The sequence below is a fragment of the Podarcis tiliguerta genome, assembly GCF_965153285.1.
Source record: "Podarcis tiliguerta genome assembly, chromosome: Z".
In the NCBI taxonomy this organism is placed as follows: Eukaryota; Metazoa; Chordata; class Lepidosauria; order Squamata; family Lacertidae; genus Podarcis; species Podarcis tiliguerta.
Window position 1 is genome coordinate 19,729,209 of NC_139553.1, and position 19,867 is coordinate 19,749,075.

General features: G+C 45.9%; 1 long non-coding RNA gene across 1 annotated transcript in view; it reads left to right on the plus strand.

The window, feature by feature from the left end:
• LOC310669788 overlaps positions 1 to 14,029 on the plus strand; it is a 546,967-nt gene extending 532,938 nt beyond the window's left edge. The window contains exon 3 of the long non-coding RNA XR_014507390.1: positions 14,019 to 14,029. This is a non-coding gene — a long non-coding RNA (uncharacterized lncRNA). The remainder of the gene's footprint in view (positions 1 to 14,018) is intronic.
• The last annotated feature ends 5,838 nt before the right edge of the window (positions 14,030 to 19,867 follow it).

The window sequence follows — 19,867 nt, forward strand, 5'->3', positions numbered from 1 at the left end:
CAGTAAGAATTCTGGATTCAGTAAGGTCTGTGATTCCTGCATTGCAGGGAGCTGGACTAGATGACAATTGGAGGTCACTTCCAACTCTACAAATACTATGATCTACATGGGCAAGAAAAGACTCCACTGCATTTGGAAAACTGTGTACACCTGGTACTAAAACTGGTCACCTCACCCTCAAAAGGATTCAAAAGGTTCAGAAAAGAGCAGGCAAAGCAATCAAAGAGATGGAGCGACTCCTCTATGAAGAAAGGCTGCAGAGTTTGTGAATTTTTGTTTACAAAAAAGGTGACTAAAAGGGGACATGAAAGATGTTTATAAAATTATGAAAGGCATGAATAAGCAGATGAATAAAAGTTTTTCTCCCTCTTTCTTAACAGTAGAATCCATGGACATTGAACGATGCTGAAAGGTTCAGGACAGAGAAATGTATTTATTCATGCAGTGCAGTTATACTCTGGAACTCCCTCCCACAGGAGGCACTGCTTGCTGTACTGTGACTTCCCTTGATCTGGACATTCAACTTCTGTTGATGCAGCCTAGAATTGCATCAGCCTTTTTTCTGTTTTTTTGTTTTTTGTTTTGTTTTGTTTTTTGCTATTGTGTTATGTTTGTGGTCTACAAAGACCCCCTGGATCCTTTTCACATATAGTGCTGTCAAGCCAGGTGTCCCCACTCTATATTTGTTCATCTGAGGATTCCTGCCTAGGTGGACCATTGGCCTGACCCAACAGGCTTTTTTCACATTCCTAATACTACTACTTTCACCCTCTCTCTTGCCTGCCCCCTGCCCAGCATCCATCCTTTCTCCTTTTTGCACACAGAATCATAATCTAATTTTCAAAATGCAAATCTTTAACATGGGGGGGAGAAGCAGAAAAACCCACACTTAAAGCCCCTTTTGCAGCCCAGAAATCTGGTTGAATTGCATCACGAATGTGCGTGTGTGTGTTTGCAATGGAGAGAGAAAATGGAGGTGGTGCAAAAGGAATGGAGGAGGAAGGGGGAGCTCAGAGATGTCGGGGAGGGGGCCAGCCAGGGCCTTTTCAAACAATCTGTTTACCCCTGCAGCAAAGGAGCCCATTAACCAGCCGCCGCCTCCCTCTCATTTCCCATCATGCTGCGTCCCGCAATAACCCTTGCTGTGTTTATTTGGAGAAGCAGGAGAAAATTGTTTGTATAATTAGATCAGCAACAAGGGCTGCCCTCAGATGGTCCTCAGCAAGTGCTGAGGACCATGGGCTTCATCCTGCTCCATTGGAGGGAGCAGTTTGGGGGCTGCCAAGAACAACAGAGACCAGCTTGGATGGGCTACAAGGCCTAGATGGGCCCCATATGCTTTTTGCCCCCTCCTGCTGCTTGCACAGACCCACATTGTTCTCCAGCCTACCCTGTGGTGAGAGATGCTAGCCGCAGATAGGATTCGGCTGAAGAATGAAGCAAAGGGGCTGATTGGGCTGCCAGCCCTCCTTAGTGTCCTGGGAAGGGCACAACATTGCAGACATGCTACCTTTGCCTGCTTAGATAATAGAATCATAGAATATGATATAGAGTTGGAGGGGACCCCCAAAGATCATCTAGTCCAACCGCCTTCAGTGCAAGATTCACAGCTGAAGAATCCCTGGCAGATGGCTATCCAACCTCTGCTTAAAAGCCTCCAAGGAAGAAGAGCTCATCACCTTCTGCGGGAGTCCATTCCACTGTCGCCCATCAAACGCTGGAAGGGGGGAGGAGGAGGCAGAGCAGCAGCTGAATAACTCGGGACCAGTTTACCTGTGAGCGTACCTCATATATGCCCCCTTGACCACTTTGATTGGTGGAACTGGCACCATTACAGGTGCCACATGTCACTCGTTCAGCATTTGTAAGAAATTAATCATTTATTGTGGTGGCACCTACACTCTGGAACTCCTTGCTGTCTTATGTCAGGCAGGCACCTTTGCTGTCCTAGTTTTGGCATGTGCTAAAAAAACAAAAACATTTTTGGTTTAGGCAAGTCTGCCCAGACATGTTGACGTATGTTTTAATCTGTTTTTAGTTGGATATTGGTTTTTTATCATGTGAATGTTTTATAGAGCGGGGTTTTTTTACTGATAATTTCATTGTTTTATTGCTTTGAGGTTTCTCAGTTATCAAGCAGAGTATAGACTTTGTGAAATAAAATAATCACACCATGACTGCTGCCCGCAGGATCTTCTGCAAAGCCAATTTCCCCAGCATGTTGGGAAGTGGACTGAAGGGTTCCACTCCAGAGCGAGATGCATGTGAAAAATGGCATTTGGAATTGGAAAGGAGCCCAAGGGTCGTCCATTTTAACCCCTTTCCATGTAGGAATCACAGCTAAAGTATTCCTGACAGATGGCCATCAGACCACTGCTTAGAAACCTCCAGTGAAAGAGAGCCCATCTACTTCTGGGGGAGTCTGTTCAAACAGCTCCTACCATACAAAATGTCTTCCTAATGTTTAATCAGAATCTCCTGAATCCCTTGATTTGAGTCCTATCTTCTGGAGCAGCAAGAAACAGGCTTGATCAGTCTTCCATATGACAGCCCTTTAGATATTTGAAAGTGGCTGTTGTATCACCTCTCCTTCTCTTCTAAGGCTAAGCACACCCAACTCCCACCAACATTCCTCAGTATTTATTATCCTGGCCACCCTCCTCTGCTCACATTTCACCTTGTCAATAAACCTATTAAACTGTGGTGCCCAGAACTGGACACAGTATTCCAGGTGGGGTCTGACCAAGGCAGAATACAGTGGGACTGTAACTTTACTTGATCTCCAGATGCAGCCTAGAACAGCATTAACCTGTTTTGCTACTGCATCACACTGTTGACTCATGTGAAGCTTGTGATCTGCTAAGACCCCGAGATCCCTTTCACATGCCCTTGGCAAGCCAAGTGTCCCCCATCTTGTATTTGTGCAGCTGGATCTTCCTGACATTCGTCCCTAATGAGATTGTAAACGCTATGATAGCGAACACAGTAACATATAAATAACACAGGCAACAGCAAGCTCATCGAAACAGTGCATGAAGTTTGGTAAAATCATAATAATTCAAAACATCAGAAGGGGCTGCTGAGCACCAACCAGGGTTGCCCTACCCGTGAGGCTGGTGAGGAAGTTCCAAGGAGCATGTCTCCCATCACCTCCTGTGCTTGTCACCTACTGCTGCCTCAGCAACACTCCTCGCCTTTTGCTGCTTGCTCCCCTATGGCCTTATTTTTTCCTCCCCTGTTGCCTTCAGCATACAGGGGTTTCCTTAGGCCACCTCCAGTTGCCTGAGGTGGCAGCAGTGGGTGGAAGAGGAGGAGGAGGTGGCACCAAGGTAGGTGTCATTTCCTGTTTTGACTCAAGCAGCAAAACACCCTGGGCCAACCCTGGCACTAGCCCTCTGCCAGATGACACATTTTCTCTGGGAAGGGGCTTCTTCTTCACTTATTGTAGCAGGTAGCCCACTTTCAGGCAGTGAGATCTTTCATAGTGGTTTTTTTTTAACTTGCCAGGTCCTTCTATTTGCTACCGATGGATGAATTGGTCGATTTCATTTCTCAGGACATAATAATGGACTTCCTGTCCACATCAGTTTGTGGTCTATTTTTTTTTTTTTTAACTCTACCATGTATCTTCCATACATTCCTGTGTTACACTGAGACCCACAAGGAATGCTCCACCCCAGTTTCTGCACCTGAGCTGAGCTAGGCACTAACAGGAAAATCATCCCCAGTGTTCAGTGCTAGAGGAGGGCTAGACAGCCGCAGCCAGACGAAGAGCTCTTAACGGAAATTCAATGCACAGAGCCTTCCCACTCTGGCTGCTGAACACTGCCTGTGTCTGGGGCTATTGAATCACCTGCCTAAGTACCTGCCTCCCGGCCTCACAGGGGATCTGCGTTTATGTCCTGCGGAAAAGGTATCCTGCTCAAACAAGCAGAGACCTAATAAGGAGAGCATCCATTAAAGAGAAGGAAATGAGGGCATGTTAAGCATGAAATATGCATGAGGGCTGTTGCTGGCTTGTTAATGCATTTTGTTTGCGAAATAGGCCTCCCTCACTAACAAGGCCACACAGAGACATTGAGCTTCAGAAAGGAGTTTCCAGGAAAGATATTGGGAGACCAAAGAAAAGATAGAAAGGTACTTTTGGATCCTACCAGTTTGAGACATTCGTCCAGGAAGAAGGAGAGCCTGAAGCTTAAAAATATATCACAGATCCAAATAAAGGCACACTGATTTGGTGTTGGGTTTTTTTAAAGTGTTATTGCTTTTTTATTTAAAAAAATCAGCAGTTGTGAACTGAGCAGAATATATTAAAACGCTGCTTTTGCAGGAACACTGTCATTCCACTGAGACACGGTCTTCATCTGCAAAACCAAGAGGAATTCTAGGAGACTCTGTTGAGTTTGAGCCCTAGAGAAAAAGTCATCTATCTCACTGCTGGCTACAAAGAACAGATGGAAGTGCTGCTTCTAGGACAGGAGGGGGAAAATGATTCAGAATGCTATTTGAATATTAAATGATGACTGGCATGCTGAGTGTCATAGAACCATGGAATCATAGCACTGCAGAGTTGTAGAGTTGGGATGGATCCCCAAAGGTCATCTGGTCCAACCCCTGCAATGCAGGAATCTCAAGTAAATCTGTGTTTGTTTGTTTAAAAAAAACAAGAACACTAAAAACTAACAGGGTTCGCTTTTTACAGCTCAACTCCCTCTCAAGGGACCAGAGACCCCGCAGTGTCTGCTATCGGTCAGAGGAAGTAAAAATAATCAACAACAGGGGGAAAGTATCATGACTGACAAGTCCTGGTGGCCATGTCTGCGAACTCCTGCTACAATTTCTGTAACACATCCATGCTAGATGACAGTTATTCTTATGTTCTTATGGATGTGGTGTACATTTACAGTCCACAATGAAAAAGATTGTTGATATACAAAGTTTGGCAGTGACATCCCGAGCATCTGAACATTAGGACACAAGAAGAGGCTGCAGGATCAGGTTGAAGGGGGCCCATCTAGTCCAGCATCCTATTCTCAAACTGATCAACCAGAGGCCTGTGGGAAACTCGCAAGCAGGACCTGAGCGCAAGAGCACTTTCTCCCCTCCCACACTTTTCATAAGAATATAAGGAGAGCCTGTTGGATGAGGCTAAAGGCCCATACAGTCCAGCATCCTGCCCTGACAGTGACCAACCAGAAGGTCACAAGGAGGACATGAACACAAGAGCTCTCTCCCCTCTTGTGGCTCTCAGAAACTGGTATCCATAAGCATTGCTGCCTCCAACTGTGGAGGGCAGAGTACAGCCATCATAGCTAGTAGCCATCAACAGCTTCCCCCTCTATGAATCAATTCAATCCTCTCTTAAAGCCAGTGCAATTTTTTCTGGGGGGACGCAGGGGTACACATACCCCTAAACATTTTGTGAACATTTTGGCCTCATTGAGGGGCAGTATTTTAATATGAGTAAGAAAATGAGAGTACCCCTAAACATTTTTTAAAGGGAAAAAGCCATTCAAGTTGGTGGCCATCACTGCCTCCTGTGGGAGCAAATTCCACCTTTCAGCTCCATGAAGAAATCCTTTGTTATTTGTCCTGAATCTTCCAACAATCAGCTTTGTTAGATGTCCACAAGTTGTGGAGTTAGGAGAGAGGGAGAAAAAAATGTCTCTGGTCACTTGTATTTATAAACTTCTATCATTTCACCTGTTCCTCACCTTTTCTCTAAACTAATCTGCCCCCTGAAACACTACAACCTTTCCCCATAAAGGAGTTGCTTCATCCCCTTGATTGGTTTGGTTACCCTTTTATGGAATCAAAGTACCATAGAATCTTAGAGTTGGAAGAGACCCTGAGAGTCATCTAGTCCAGACCTCTGCAATGCAGGAATCTCAGCTAAAGCATCCATGATAGATGGTCATCCAACCTCTGCTTACAAATCTGCAATAAAGGAGAGTCCACAACCTCCTGAGGGAATCTGTTCCACTGTTGAACAGCTCTAACCTTCAGAAAGTTATTTCTGATGTTCAGTCAGAATCTCTTTTCTTGTAAGTTGAAGCTATTGGTTCGAGTCCTACGCTGCAGAGCAGGAGAAAACAAACCTGCTCCATCTTCCATGTGACAGCCCTTGAGATATTTGAAGATGGCTATCCTGTCTCTTCTTACTTCCCTCTTTTCCAGGCAAAACATACTCAGCTCCTTCAACCGTTCCTCATAAGGCTGTGTGTCCAGACCCTTGATCAACTTAGTCACCCTCTGCACACATTCCAGCTTGTCAATATCCTCTTTAAACTGAGGCACCCAGAACTGGACACCCAGACAGGGCCAACCAAGGCAGAGTGGTATTATTTCCTCTCTTGATCTTGACACTAGACTCCACTAGTCTAGAATAGCATTAGCCCTTTGCAGGGCTGCATCTCGCTGTTGGCTCACGTTCAGCTTGTGGCCTCCTAAGACCCTAGATCCTTTTCTTATGTGCTGGTGTCAAACCAGATGACACCCATCCTATTTTTGTGCATATGGTTATTCCCGACTATGTGTAGCACATTCAATTTGTCCCTATCCATATGGAAGACGGATGAAGCTTCTTTTCTTGTTGCCTCAATGGGAAGCAGCATCTAAAGAATTTCGAGTGGCAATTTCTCTTTCAGTCAGTACTTCATCTCAGGCCTGGTATGCTGATATACATCCCCTTTTCCGTGTTAAGTTAAAAAATCCCCCAGGTTTGCCATTGGGGTTGTTAAAGCGATGTGTCTGTCATCTCACAAAATTAGCATGTCATGAAAGAATTAAAAACAGAGTGCTGTTTCCAGCCGCTGACGGAGATCAAACTCACCTCTCCCCGCTGCGGCCTCCATTCAGTTAACATCAGCCTCCAAACTGCAAAAAAGCCAGAGTCAACAAAAGTGTATTTGCCTTGTGTGCAAGGAGGGTTCAGCACTAGACTGCCCTTGGTGGGATTGCAAAGGCTGGAGACTCTGAAACTGCAGGAGAGTCTCTGTCAGCTCCTCATTAGACTCCCCTTAGAATCATAGAATCATTGTAGAGCTGGAAAGTAGCCCCCAGAGTCATCTAGCCCAACCCTCTTCAGTGCAGGAGTCACTGCTAAAGAATCCCTGAGAGATGGCCATCCGACCTCTGCTTGAAAACCTCCAATGAATCATAGAATTGTAGGGTCCCAAGGGTCATCTAGTGCAACCTGCTGCAATGCTAAATTTATTTGCAATTGACATCCATTTGCTTTTAGTTGTGAACATATGAAACAGACGTTCCACTCCATGGAAAATTAAAGTTGTAGAGAAGGTGTTGATCCAGTGCTGATGAAAGCAGAGTGACTTGGGTAAGCCATTCTGCAGGGGCGAAACTAGGCTTTATTTCACCGGGGTCAAAGACCCAGTTTGGCAGGTCCCCCCAGTGCATTTGCATGTGCATGCACACACACACACACACAGAGAGAGAGAGAGAGAGAGAGAGAGAGAGAGAGAGGCTGGGAGCCTCAATGGCACCTGTCTGGAGACTTCACCCAGGGTAAAGAACCCACCTAGCTCACCCATATCTGTGACACTGCGTACTGACCTCACTAGGATTCACATAGGGGTCCATGTACATGCTAACCCTTGGCAAATAGATCAGGGTTAGGTTGGTGCTGGGACGCGGGTGGTGCTGTGGGTTAAACCACAGAGCCTAGGACTTGCCGATCAGAAGGTCGGTGATTCCAATCCCCACGATGGAGTGAGTTCCCGTTGCTTGTTCCCTGCTCCTGCCAACCTAGCAGTTCAAAAGCACACCAAAAAGTGCAAGTAGATAAATAGGTACTGCTCCAGTGGGAAGGTAAATGGCATTCCTGTGGGCTGCTCTGGTTCTCCAGAAGCAGCTTAGTCATGCTGGCCACATGACCCGGAAGCTGTACGCCGGCTCCCTTGGCCAATAAAGCGAGATGAGCGCCGCAACCCCAGAGTCGGTCACGACTGGACCTAATGGTCAGGGGTCCCTTTACCTTTACCTTAGGTTGGTGCTGCCAACCCTTTTGGATGCTCAGGGCATGTCCAGCTCCTGATAATGAGGATAGCCTGTGTGCTGGTTCTGGGTCACAGTTATCATAGCCAGCAGTCTTGCAGAGCTAGACAAATCTTCTTATTGCAGATTCTTTGGGAAGGATATCATCCCTTTGCTTTGTCCTACTGCAAACCTCCATGAAGCAGCAGCCTTATGTGGACAGACAAATCTTCTAATTCAAAGGTTCTACTAACCCCACTATCCCACCATGGTGTCTGCTTCTGGTACCCACCAGATGCAGATTCTACATGGATATATTCTCCAAGGGAAATGTGCTACCCTGGAGCAAGGGCTTCCTACTTGCCTGAAATATCAGTTCAATCTCAAGAAGAGCTCAGGACTCTGGTGAAACTAGCAATTTTCACAATCCGGTGGGTGGGGCAGTAGGGGAGGAAGCATAGACCATAGATGAGCAAAGTGGCTTTAATTATCCATTAGCCAATTGACTGAACGGAGGCTTTGCAAAACATGGTCCAACCACAACGTCTCCATCCGTTCCTGCTGCTGGACTTAATGAGCAAATTGATCAGGAAGAAGCACAGAACTGACCCCTATCTCTGCATCTGCTCTAACCACTGCATGCCCCTCTGAATACTTCATGGCCCGATATGCTTCAAACTGCCTTCCTCTTTCCCCCCACTTTGGGTGGCATTGAAATCTAAAAATAAACCCACTTCCCCTCTCCGTCTGTAATGCAAAACCAGGTTAACATAAACAGTCGGCATACACTGAAATTAAATGGATTAAGGCAGTGGTTCCCAATTAGCAAAGTACTGCAGACCCCCTGTTTTTCAAAAGCCAAGCCATGGACAACCTACTTTTGAAAATGTTGATATCTCTGTGGTAGTTTTTGTTATGTGAATGGTGCCACCATATCCTTCAAAATGTCTCAGCAGAAAACCAGATGCACGTCTTTCGGGCTGCACTCTGTGCGAGTCACGTGACCCATGTGAGAGTATGGCACCTAAAATTGTGCATTTTGGGGCACCGCAATTTCGCTGGCCATGATCTTGCACATTTTTGGGCACCATACTTTCATGCACCAGCACAGCCCCCAAAACAGCATGCTCCAGACAGTTTGCAGGTATGTGCCACTGACCCCCCTGGACTCCCTCATAAGGTGGTGCACTCTCCTTTAAGCAGAAGTTGGAGGGTCAGCTGTCAGGGGTTCTTTAGCTGTGATTCCTGGACTGCAAGGGGTTGGACTAGATGACTCTTGGGGGTCCTTTCCAACTCTACAGTTCTGTTTCTACTGTGGGAAGGGGGAGGCTGTCTAAGGTACAAGTCATGTGTTTATATATTCAGACTCCGAGTCATTATGGACCAGCATGATCTTTTATAAGTAATGAACTGGTATTGATTCCCTTTGCCAGTAAGCACAGAGCGGCCTTTATTAAAAATACACAGGGAAGGAAAAATGCACTTAGGGAAAGTTGCTGCCATTTAACTACAGATGGGTTTACACTCAAGTCTGATTTATCCTGCAGCAGCTGGAGACACAGAAGTGGAGAGGAAGAGGAGGTGCCCTCCCCTGCCCATCAACTCACCACTGCCTGCTCCCACCCAAGCTTTATGAATTATAACTGCATCATCCAGGTGTGCGGCTGATGTTGAAAGCTTGCCTTTGGTTTGCCTTTGGAGCCAGACAATGGATTTTGGATCAGCAGCTGGACAAAAGTTTAGGATTTAGAAGCAGGTAGAATCATTGCATTGGATGTGATCCCAATGGTCATCTAATTCAGCCCCAAGCAATGCAGGGGCTAAAGGATCCCTGACAGATAGCCATCCTTCCTCGGCTTATAGCAGTTTGAGAGAGCAGGAACCAGAGAAATGGGAGGGAAACGGCAGCTTGCAAGCTGGCTTTAGGGCCTGGTATTCTGGAAATGTTCCCAGATAGCATGCAAGGGCATGATTATACACCCACAATGCTGTTAGGTGTTTTAATAATAATTCTTTAAAAAATCATTATGGGTGAGTAAGTGGCTTGTCTGTTTATATGTTCTTCTTTCAAGGAGAATCAGTGTGGTGCAGGGGTTACTGCATCAAACTACAACCTGGGAGAGGCCATGGTTCGAATCCCTACTCAGCCATGAAGCTCACTTTGTGACCTTAGGGATAGTCACTGCCTTCCCTCAGCCTAACCAACCTCACAGGATTGTTGTGGAGATTAAATGAGGTGGGGGAAGAGAACCATGTACACCATCTTGAGCTTCTTGGAGGAAAGAAAAGGTTGGATATACTGTATTTTTTGCTCTATAAGACTCACTTTTTCCCTCCTAAAAAGTAAGGGGAAATGTGTGTACGTCTTATGGAGCAAATGCAGGCTGCGCAGCTATCCCAGAAGCCAGAACAGCAAGAGGGATTTCTGCTTTCACTGCGCAGCAATCCCTCTTGCTGTTCTGGCTTCTGAGATTCAGAATATTTTTTTTCTTGTTTTCCTCCTCCAAAAACTAGGTGCGTCTTGTGGTCTGGTGCGTCTTATAGAGCAAAAAATAAAAGGTTGGCTATAAATGCATTTGATTACTCTCCTGCCCCATCCTAAATATGCCTTCCTGTTCTGAATACCCTATGCCTATTGTCATAGCACTAGTAGTTAGGGGTATCCAGTAAAGCTGAATGCAGAGGATTCGGGACACATAAAAATAACTTTTTCGTGCAGTGCATCATTGAAATATGGAACTGCTAGAAAATTCTATTCCACCTGAAGGAGCAGACATGGGATTGTTACATGTCACATGTCTGTTTACATACCAGCACACCTTCCTGGGAACTTCTGTTGTGTGTATGCTCTGCTAATATAGCATGCTCAGGCTTTTGAAGTCTGAGTCGCTGATTTACATCACACCAGAGATTGGGGGGTTGCCACAGCTGGAAGGGCATGATCCTGCTGGCGGCTAGCCAGCAGGCATCTCGACCTCCGAAGGATGTCGACATGAACTCTCTCCTGCAGGAGGCAGTGATGACCACCAACTTGGATGGCTTTAAAAAGAGGACTGGACAAATTCATGGAGGAGGAGGAGAGGGCTATTGATGGGTTTTAACAATGGCTATGCTCTACCTCCACAGTTGAAGGCAGAAATGCTTCTGGATACCAGTTGCTGCAAACCACAGGAGGGAAGGCTCAGTTGTGTTCAGATCTTGCTTGAGGGTTTCCCACAATAGGTATCTGAGTTGCTGCTGTGAGAAGAAGATGCTGGACTACTTGGGCCATTGGCCTGATCCAGCAGGACTCTTCTTATGTTCTTAACCATCCCGCCCTCCCCACCCCCAAATGGAGGGCTTCCTTTAAAAGTATGTGGATTTGCAATATGCAGTTTTGAGTGGGGGTGTATGGAGAGAAGGAAAAAATGAAATGGGGGGCAGGAGAGTGTGAGAGGGTGCCATTGGAAGGCCCTATCAATTTTCAGATATCTGTCTTGGGGCTCACATTGTTTTAGGAGCTTGGGTGCTATCTCTTGTTCCTTTGCAACACTAATAAGCATTGCATTTCCCCAAGAGACTGAATGAATTTATTCAAAGTATTTTTGTCACCATATCTGTCTGCACATATCTGTCTGCACAAGCTGGAATCATAAAATCACAGAATTGCATGGTTGGAATGGACTCCCAAGGGTCACCTTGTCCAAGCCCCTGCAATACAGGAATCACAACAAATGAATCCATGATAGATGTCCAGCCAACTTCTGTTTAAAACCTACAGTGAAGGAGAGTCCACCTCCTTCTGAGGGACTGAATTCCACTGTTGAAAGGTTCTCACCATCTCAAAGTTCTTCCCAATGTTCAGCAGGAATTTCCTTCCTTGTCCTTAGAATCCATTGGTTTTGGTCCTACAGTAGAAAACTGATAAAATGATATTTGAATATGGATATTATATCTCCTCTCAGTCTCCTCTTCTCCAAGCTAAACATACCCAACCCCCTCAACCATTCCTCATCAGGTTTGGCTTCCAGACCCTTGATTATCCTGGTCACCCTCCTCTGCAAACCTTCCAGCTTGTCAATATCCTTCTTAGACCGCCCAAACTGGACACAGGAACTTCATGTGTGGTCTGACTGTAGCAGATTAGAGTGGTATTATTACTTTCCTTAATCTGGAAACTATACTTCTGTTGATGCTGCCTAGAATTGCATGAGCTTTCTTTGCTTCTGCATGTTCAGCTTGTGATCTACGAAGACCCTACTGTCCTTTTCATATATGCACTGCTGCGGTGGGGACTGTAGAGACGAATGTGAAAGCTGAGTTGAAGCTAAATGTTATTTAATAAGCAGTTTATTCAGAGGACTCAATGCTATAGAAAATATGAAATATTATCCGTGGGGTTTGGGTTGGGGAACCACTCTGCAGGATAATTAGACTCTTGCCACTTTAAAAAAAAATAGTTTTCAATATCCCAGGGATTATTTAGCTTTGCTTCCTATAATGCAATAGGTTGGACTAGATGACATTTGGGGTGTTTTCAAACTGAAGTTGGAAATCCATCTAACGGGGATTCTTGAGCCATACAATGCAGGGGGTTGAAGACCCTTGGCATCTTTTCTTAACAATTCTAAGATTCAGTGATACGTGTGTGTGTGTGTGTGTGTGTGTGTGTCCATGTAACAAGGGTTTATTGGAGAAGTCAGCCAGTCTGTATCTTTTCCATCAACTTCTTCTCTCCGCTCCTAATGCTCGGACAACCCCCCAAGGGCTTGTAGACATGACGGATTGTCTGAAGAAATCCTCATGCGATGAGGCAGCTGGTCTGGTTTCAATAAAATCCATTGGGTTTCTTCATGGATGGATGGGGAAAGCTGCAACGCATCAGGATGGAGCTCCCCTCACAGCTGGATTCTGTTTGCCCATCAGAGACCCTTTTTATTATTACTGCTTAACTCCATCTTAATATTTATTTCACTTTGCAAACATGGAGTTGCTGGCAGGTGCGGACGGTAGGGGTAGGAATTGTCTCAACCAGAGGTGCCAGCAATGTGAGGGCAATGGGGGGGGCAACATCATGTGTGTGACATCATGCATGATATGGGGAGGAGCCAAATGGTGGCTCCTCCTCCATTTCCTCCCGGTGCAGGAGGCTGCTTCAACCCTCTTTCTCCTCTGCAGCAGGAAGAAGCGGAAAAGAAGCCAGCCATTGGAGCCGCGCTGTGGAATGCTTGACTCCATGCTTCACCTCTGTACTTTTTGGACACTGGGAGGACCTGGCCCCTACCCGAAAAATATTTGGGGGGTCCAATAGGGCTGGAGCCCCTGGTCTCAATGAAGGACATTTTCACTCAGTCCTGCTGAGTCATAGCCAGGCTGTGGGGAAACAGTCTAGGGTCATAGAATTGTAGAGTTGGAAGGGACACCCAAGGCTCATCTGAATGAACCCCTGACAACTCAAATCTCCAAGGTCTGATGATCTGCACCCAAGGGTACTAAAGGAGCTTGTAGATGTGATCTCAGGGCCTCTTTCTATAATCTTTGAGAACTCTTGGAGTACTAGTGAGATCCCCAGTGGAACAGACTCCTTCAGAAGGTGTTGGACTGTCATTGGAGGTTCTTAAGCAGAAGTTGGATGACCATCAGTCATGGATGCTTTCTACAAGCCATGCAGAATTTTATAAACTTCCATCATGTTGCCTCTTATTTGCCTTTCCATCCAAACTAAAAAATCCCCAGTGCTCACAGAGCCATAGCTATGGGGGGGGGGGCTAGCCGGGTATTTTTTTGCCCTGGATGAAGCCTCCAGAGGGGCGCCATTGAGGCTCCCAGCCTGTGTGTGTGTGTGTGTGTGTGTGTGCGCAAATGTGCGTGAGGTTTTTGTGTGTGTGCCACAACGGGTCTTTGACCTTGGTGCAATAAAGCTTAGTTTCACCCCTGCACTGCAACCCTTTTTCATAGGAGAGTTGCTCCATCCCCTTGACCATTTGGGTTGGGTTGCCTTTTTCTGAACCTTTTCCAATCTGCTTTTCCAGGTGAGACAAAAAGAGCTGTAGGCAGTACTCCAAATGTGGTCACATCTTAGATTTGTATAAGGGCCTTATGACATTGGCAGTTTTATTTTTGGTTGCTTTCCAATGATCCCTAGCATGGAATCTGCCTTTTTCACAGCTGTTGCACACAAGATCTACATATGCCCTAAGCTCTGATCACACCTGCCTAATGGCGGACATGGCAGCACCCACATTTCTTTGAAAGTAATCAGCAGGGGTTGTTTGAAATCCACTTCCTCTACACGTTTGTGTGTGTATGTTTGTGTGTGTGTGTGCTTTTATTAATCCTATGTGTTGGATGTAGTAAATAAGTACTCGGGAACCCTTTCAGAGACTTAATTAGCAATCTTTGGCAAGCCTTCATTTTTCACTCTTGCCTCAGCTGATTTGCTCCAGGATGGGAACCACTGAATTCTGGGTCCGGGTCCATTTCACTTTATGCTGCAAAAATCTAGAGACTTCTTTATACTGTAGAAAAAAATATAATATGCCTTGTGTTAAGTTGTGGGTGAACATATCAGACGACACAGTGATTCTTCAAACAACTCTTGTTTATTCACAGGCCAGGACAGAACTGAACTGAAGGGTTCAGTCAGCCTGCTTATATAGAGCTCCAGTACAATGTAACTGTAACAATTTTCTAAAACTATCCAATCAGTGAATGTCACTTTCGATCCCTTATTTGCATAACTATCTACAGTATCCCCCTGCTGGCCCAGGGTGAGAACTTCAGTACATAACACCTTGAATATTTGCTACCATTGTAGGCGTAATCTCTGCCCCCCCCCCCTTGCTTACATTAGCAGCACTAGAGCTGCATGCCAGAGAGAGTGGCAGAATTTCAGAATCCTAGAACTGTACAGTTGGAAGAGGCCCCCAAAAGTCCTCTCACTTTCCATGCAGGAATCACAGCTCAAGATTCCCTGACTGATGGCCATTCAACCTCTGTTTAAAAACCTCCAATTGCAGGGGGTGGGGGGATGGGGAATAGCTAATGCAATTCTAGGCTGCATCAACAGAAGCCAAGTGTTAGATCAAGGCAAGGAATAGGACCACTCCTTTCAGTGATTCCTGCACTATGGGATCCTTGCACTAGAGGATCCTTGGTGGACCGTTCCAACTGCATAATTCTTTGATCCATTGGATAGGGGTCTTTTAGATGTGAGTGCTGCTTTGCAGGGGGGGGGGGTTAGACAAGATGACCCTTGGGGTCCCTTCCAATTCTATAATTATTTTTTCAGCAAGAGGGAAGTTGCCTGCATTTCCCCCTGACTTGCCTTTCTCTCTGCTCTCACATAACCACCAAACAGAAATAATAAAACATCAGCTTTTGGGCCCCAGCAGGGAAAGGAAAAATGTATCGGGATGGACCATCTGCAATCAGTCACCCACATAAGGGAAATTTGTATGAAATCATTTTGATGAGTTGTTTAGAATAGGGAGGCAGAGTACATTAGGTGTACATTTACCATTAATTAATTGCTTGCTTTTTGCTCCAGTTCCAAACATTTCCATGCTCTGTGAGTGGGGTGTCAGAGCAAAGCAGATTTTAATTGGTTAGCAAAAGGGGGTTCATTCCAGACAGTGGCCTGCAGCAGGGAAGGCAAGTGAAAGAGGCATTTATTTTCACCCCACTGGAAAACCCATCTCCTGAGGAAAAGAGCAGAGTCCCCTTTTGAGATGGGAAGAGGAGTCCAACAACTTTAAAAGAAAAACCTGACTGGAAGGGGACACAGTGGTACCTCGGGTTACAGACGCTTCAGGTTACAGACTCTGCTAACCCAGAAATAGTACCTCAGATTAAGAACTTTGCTTCAGGATGAGAACAGAAATCATGCAGTGGCAGCGCAGCAGCAGCGGGAGGCCCCATTAGCTAAAGTGGTACCTCAGGTTAAGAACAGTTTCAGGTTAACAACGGACCTCCAGAACGAATTAAGTTCTTGACCCGAGATACCACTGTAGTGTATTACAATGGAATGATTCATTAAAGGATTCATTCTGTCATGGAATTGTAGGGACAGAGGGGGGCACAAGGGTTTTCTGTCTACCTCAGCTGCCTACAATGCAGGAATCACAGCTAAATAATCCCTTGCAGGTGGCCACCTGACTTCTGTTTAAAATCCTCCAATGAAGAAATTTCAGTATATCCAAACAAAAATTGCCGCTTGCATTTATTTAAAAAAACTGCTTTAAAATGCTTTTTGCTTTTAAATGCTATTGTGTATTAAAACTTCACTTCACAAACAAACAAACAAAAAAGTGGTCACAAAGTTTTTAATTGAGACTGGGTGTTATGGTCAAAGCTCAGTAGGGCAGTAGCCTGACATTCTAATCCGCACAACAATCCTGTGGGGTAGATTAGACAGAGAGGCAGTGGGTGCCCCCCCCCATGATACCCAAGGAGCTTCATGGCCGAGTGGAGATTCGAACCCTAGGCTCCCCTAGGTCCTAGTCCAACACCCTAACCACTACACTACGCTGCCTCTCAGAATCATAGCATTGTAGAGCTGGGACCCCAAGGGCCATCAAGTCCAACCCCTTGCCATGCAGCAATCTCTAAATACCATCCCTCATCGAATTTGAAATCACACCGGACCCTGTTTAGCTTTGCAAATGTGCTAGCAGTTTTGTTGCTGCACCCCTAGGAGGGGAACGCCTAAGATGCTATATAGGCCAGGTTTTGGATCCCCCTTGTCAGGAGTTCAGCCCAAGAGAAAAACCTAATCTTGACTCATCCTAGCAAAAGCTAGGAGCTGTTCTCCCGCCTAGCCAAATGTTCAGTTACCCTGACTTGAAACAAGTGCCCAGCCAACATTTGGTCTGAATAATGATGGTTTGTTTTGAAATGCAGATGGTTTCTAATCAGATGGGGAAAGGTGGAAATAGACACTTATTCTCTCCCCCCCCCACACCCAACCTTTTAGAATAATTTTAATGAAGTCATGCATCCATTAAAAAAAAGAAGAAGAATTGGTGGATAATTTGAGCGTGGCATAAGTTTGCTCGAAACAAAGGGAAACGAGTCGTAAATAGAAACCAGTTTTTATTTTTATTCCTCTTTTTCTAGCAACTTTCTTCTAAGAAGTTGATGAGGGGCAGCAGACGAGATACCACCCAAGAGCTTGGAGGCCTTTGATTCAAGAATGACAAGACTTACAAAGTCGCCGCAAGGAGGCTGGGTGGGTGGTAGTGAAATAGGATTTGGAGGGAGTGGGGCCATAACAAAGCATTTCTGACAGCCAAGGCAGGGGTCCATAGAATCATAGAAGCATAGTATACCCAAGGATAATCTAGACCAACCCGCTTCAATGCAGGAATCACAGCTATTTTTCTGCCACTACAGTTGGAGGCAGCAATGATTTTGAATACCAGTTTCTGGAAACCACAGGAGGGGAGGGGATTATTGTGCAACTTGTGGGTTCCCCACTGGGGCACCTGCCTGGCCACTGTGAGAAGAGGGTGATGGACTTGATAGGTCATTGGCCTGATTCAGCATGCTCTTCTCATGTTTTTACCATGTCCTTTTGCTCAGATCTTATGGGGCAAGGGAAAACTCCTGGCAACTTAGAGGGGATAAATTTGCCCTTCCCAAAACAAAGCAGACAATGGTACAGTTGTCAGAAAGCACAAGTAAAGAATTGCCCACTGGGATATTGATGAACGGAGGCTTGAAATTTCCCCAGGCTTCTTACACACACACACACACACACACACACACACACACACTTGTCCTTTCCGCTGCTAGGACATCCATCTCACAGCCTCCGGCCTCTAATGGGTTTCCTGCTCCTGCCCATTCTCGGAAAACACAAGAAAGACCCATTCATCACTATGGGTTTTGAATGTTGCAGGGCAACCAAGGGCTGAGAACTTCCTTCGTCCCACCTCTGCCAGGCCCAGGTAATTGAATCAAATTGTCCTCCCAGAGCTGGCTGGTGTTTATTCAGCTCCTACCAAAGGCTAGCAAATTATCCCCGCAGCTTCATAATGAAAACTGTCATCATTCCTGCAATCAGGGAAGATAAATAAGTTATTAAGCACCAGGACTCAATGCCCTTTGCGGGTTGGGCACTGTGCCAGAGGACTATTAAGCATTATCCATTGCCTATATATTGCGCTAGAGGAAGAGACGCAGTATGTTTAAAAGGACCAGAATGCATTTTGCTTGGTCCATCTTTTTGAAGATTTAAAGAGGCTGCCAAATGAGGGGCAACCACAGCCTTCGGACCTTGCTGTCTGCTGGCAAATTGGGAGCCTTTGCACTTGCAGTTCCTCTTCAGAGCTGCTCTGCAGGAGAGCCGGAGACACTGGTTACCACTAATACATTGTAGTTTAAGCATCTAATATGCAGAAGAAAGTAAGAAGAGCCTGCTGGATCAGGCCAGGGACCCATCTAGTCGATGTTCCTATTCCCACTGTGCCTGTGGGAAACCAGCAAGCAGGATTTGAGCCCAAAGGCAGCCTCTCCCCTCCCATGGTGTCCAGCAACTGGTATTCAGAAATATTGCTGCCTCTGACTGTGGGAGGCAAAGCAAGGTCACTGTGGCCAGTAGCCATCAATAGCCCTCTCCTGCTGTCTTCTTACATTCTTAATCCTGCACTCCTAGACCTGGAAAGAGTAGATGGAGGCCCTCTTGGAGCAGGCACAGACACTGGGCAGCTGTGATTTTGGATAGGGTGCATATGTGTACACAGGGTATGTGCCAGGGATGCCCAGGCACACCCTAACATTGAAAAATAATGGGTCTTTTTTCATGATATTTTATTAAGGTTTCCCCCCCCATACAATAAAAGAAACTAATCTAAATAAAAACAAAAACAGGGAAAGAGAAAATGCAGAGTCCTCTCTCAAAGGAAGCTCTTAATCCTTGTCTCACATAGAAAGTGGTGGACCTTCCCAGCTCTCACTTGAGAGCTTCCCTTTCTCATCCCGGTCTCTCACCTTGGGAGGCCTTCTTTTCCCTGCCTCTCACTCAGGGTCCTTTACCAACCATCCATAACCTTCATGTGGTACAGCCCCAGTTATGGCCCAGAGAAGAGGACACCCAGGAAAACAACAAAAAAATAAAAAGAGAGAGAGAGAGAAATATAAAAGGAAGAAAAGAATAGAAAAAGAGAGAGGGGTTAAGTGTGGGTAAGGCCCTAGAATCACAGTAGAGTTGGGAGATTCCTCAAGGGTGATTTAGTCCATGGGTAGGCAAACTAAGGCCCAGGGGCCAGATCCGGCCCAATCACCTTCTCAATCCGGCCCGCGGACGGTCTGGGAATCAGCATGTTTTTACATGAGTAGAAGGTGTCCTTTTATTTAAAATGCATCTCTGGGTTATTTGTGGGGCATAGGAATTTGTTTATCCCCCCCCCAAAAAAAATAGTCTGGCCCCCCACAAGGTCCGAGGGACAGTGGACCGGCCCCCTGTTGAAAAAGCTTGCTGACCCCTGATCTAGTCCAACCCCCTGCAATGCAAGAACCATAGCTAAATAATACACCCCAAGTTCAGTCCCTGATGACATCCCCAGGTAGGGCTGGGAGGGAGACCTCTGCTTCAAATTCTGGAGAGCCAATGCTGGTCAGTGTAGACAATACTGAGATAGCTGGACCAATAGGCTGATTCCCTATAAGGCAACTTCCTAAGAGGGAGTGGTGTTGGCGGGATCACCTTTGCTCTGGGATTTCATGACTCGTTTTTATTATAAGTTTGTCAGCTGCAGGGTTCCAAATGTTGGTCCCTCTCTAGAAAAGGCTGCAATGAGCAAGCTGTAGTTGCAACCTCATGAACTCAACACCCTTGTTCTCCCCTCTGCATCTAACAACCATCCTTCATGCTTTGTTCTGTGGGGTGCTCCTG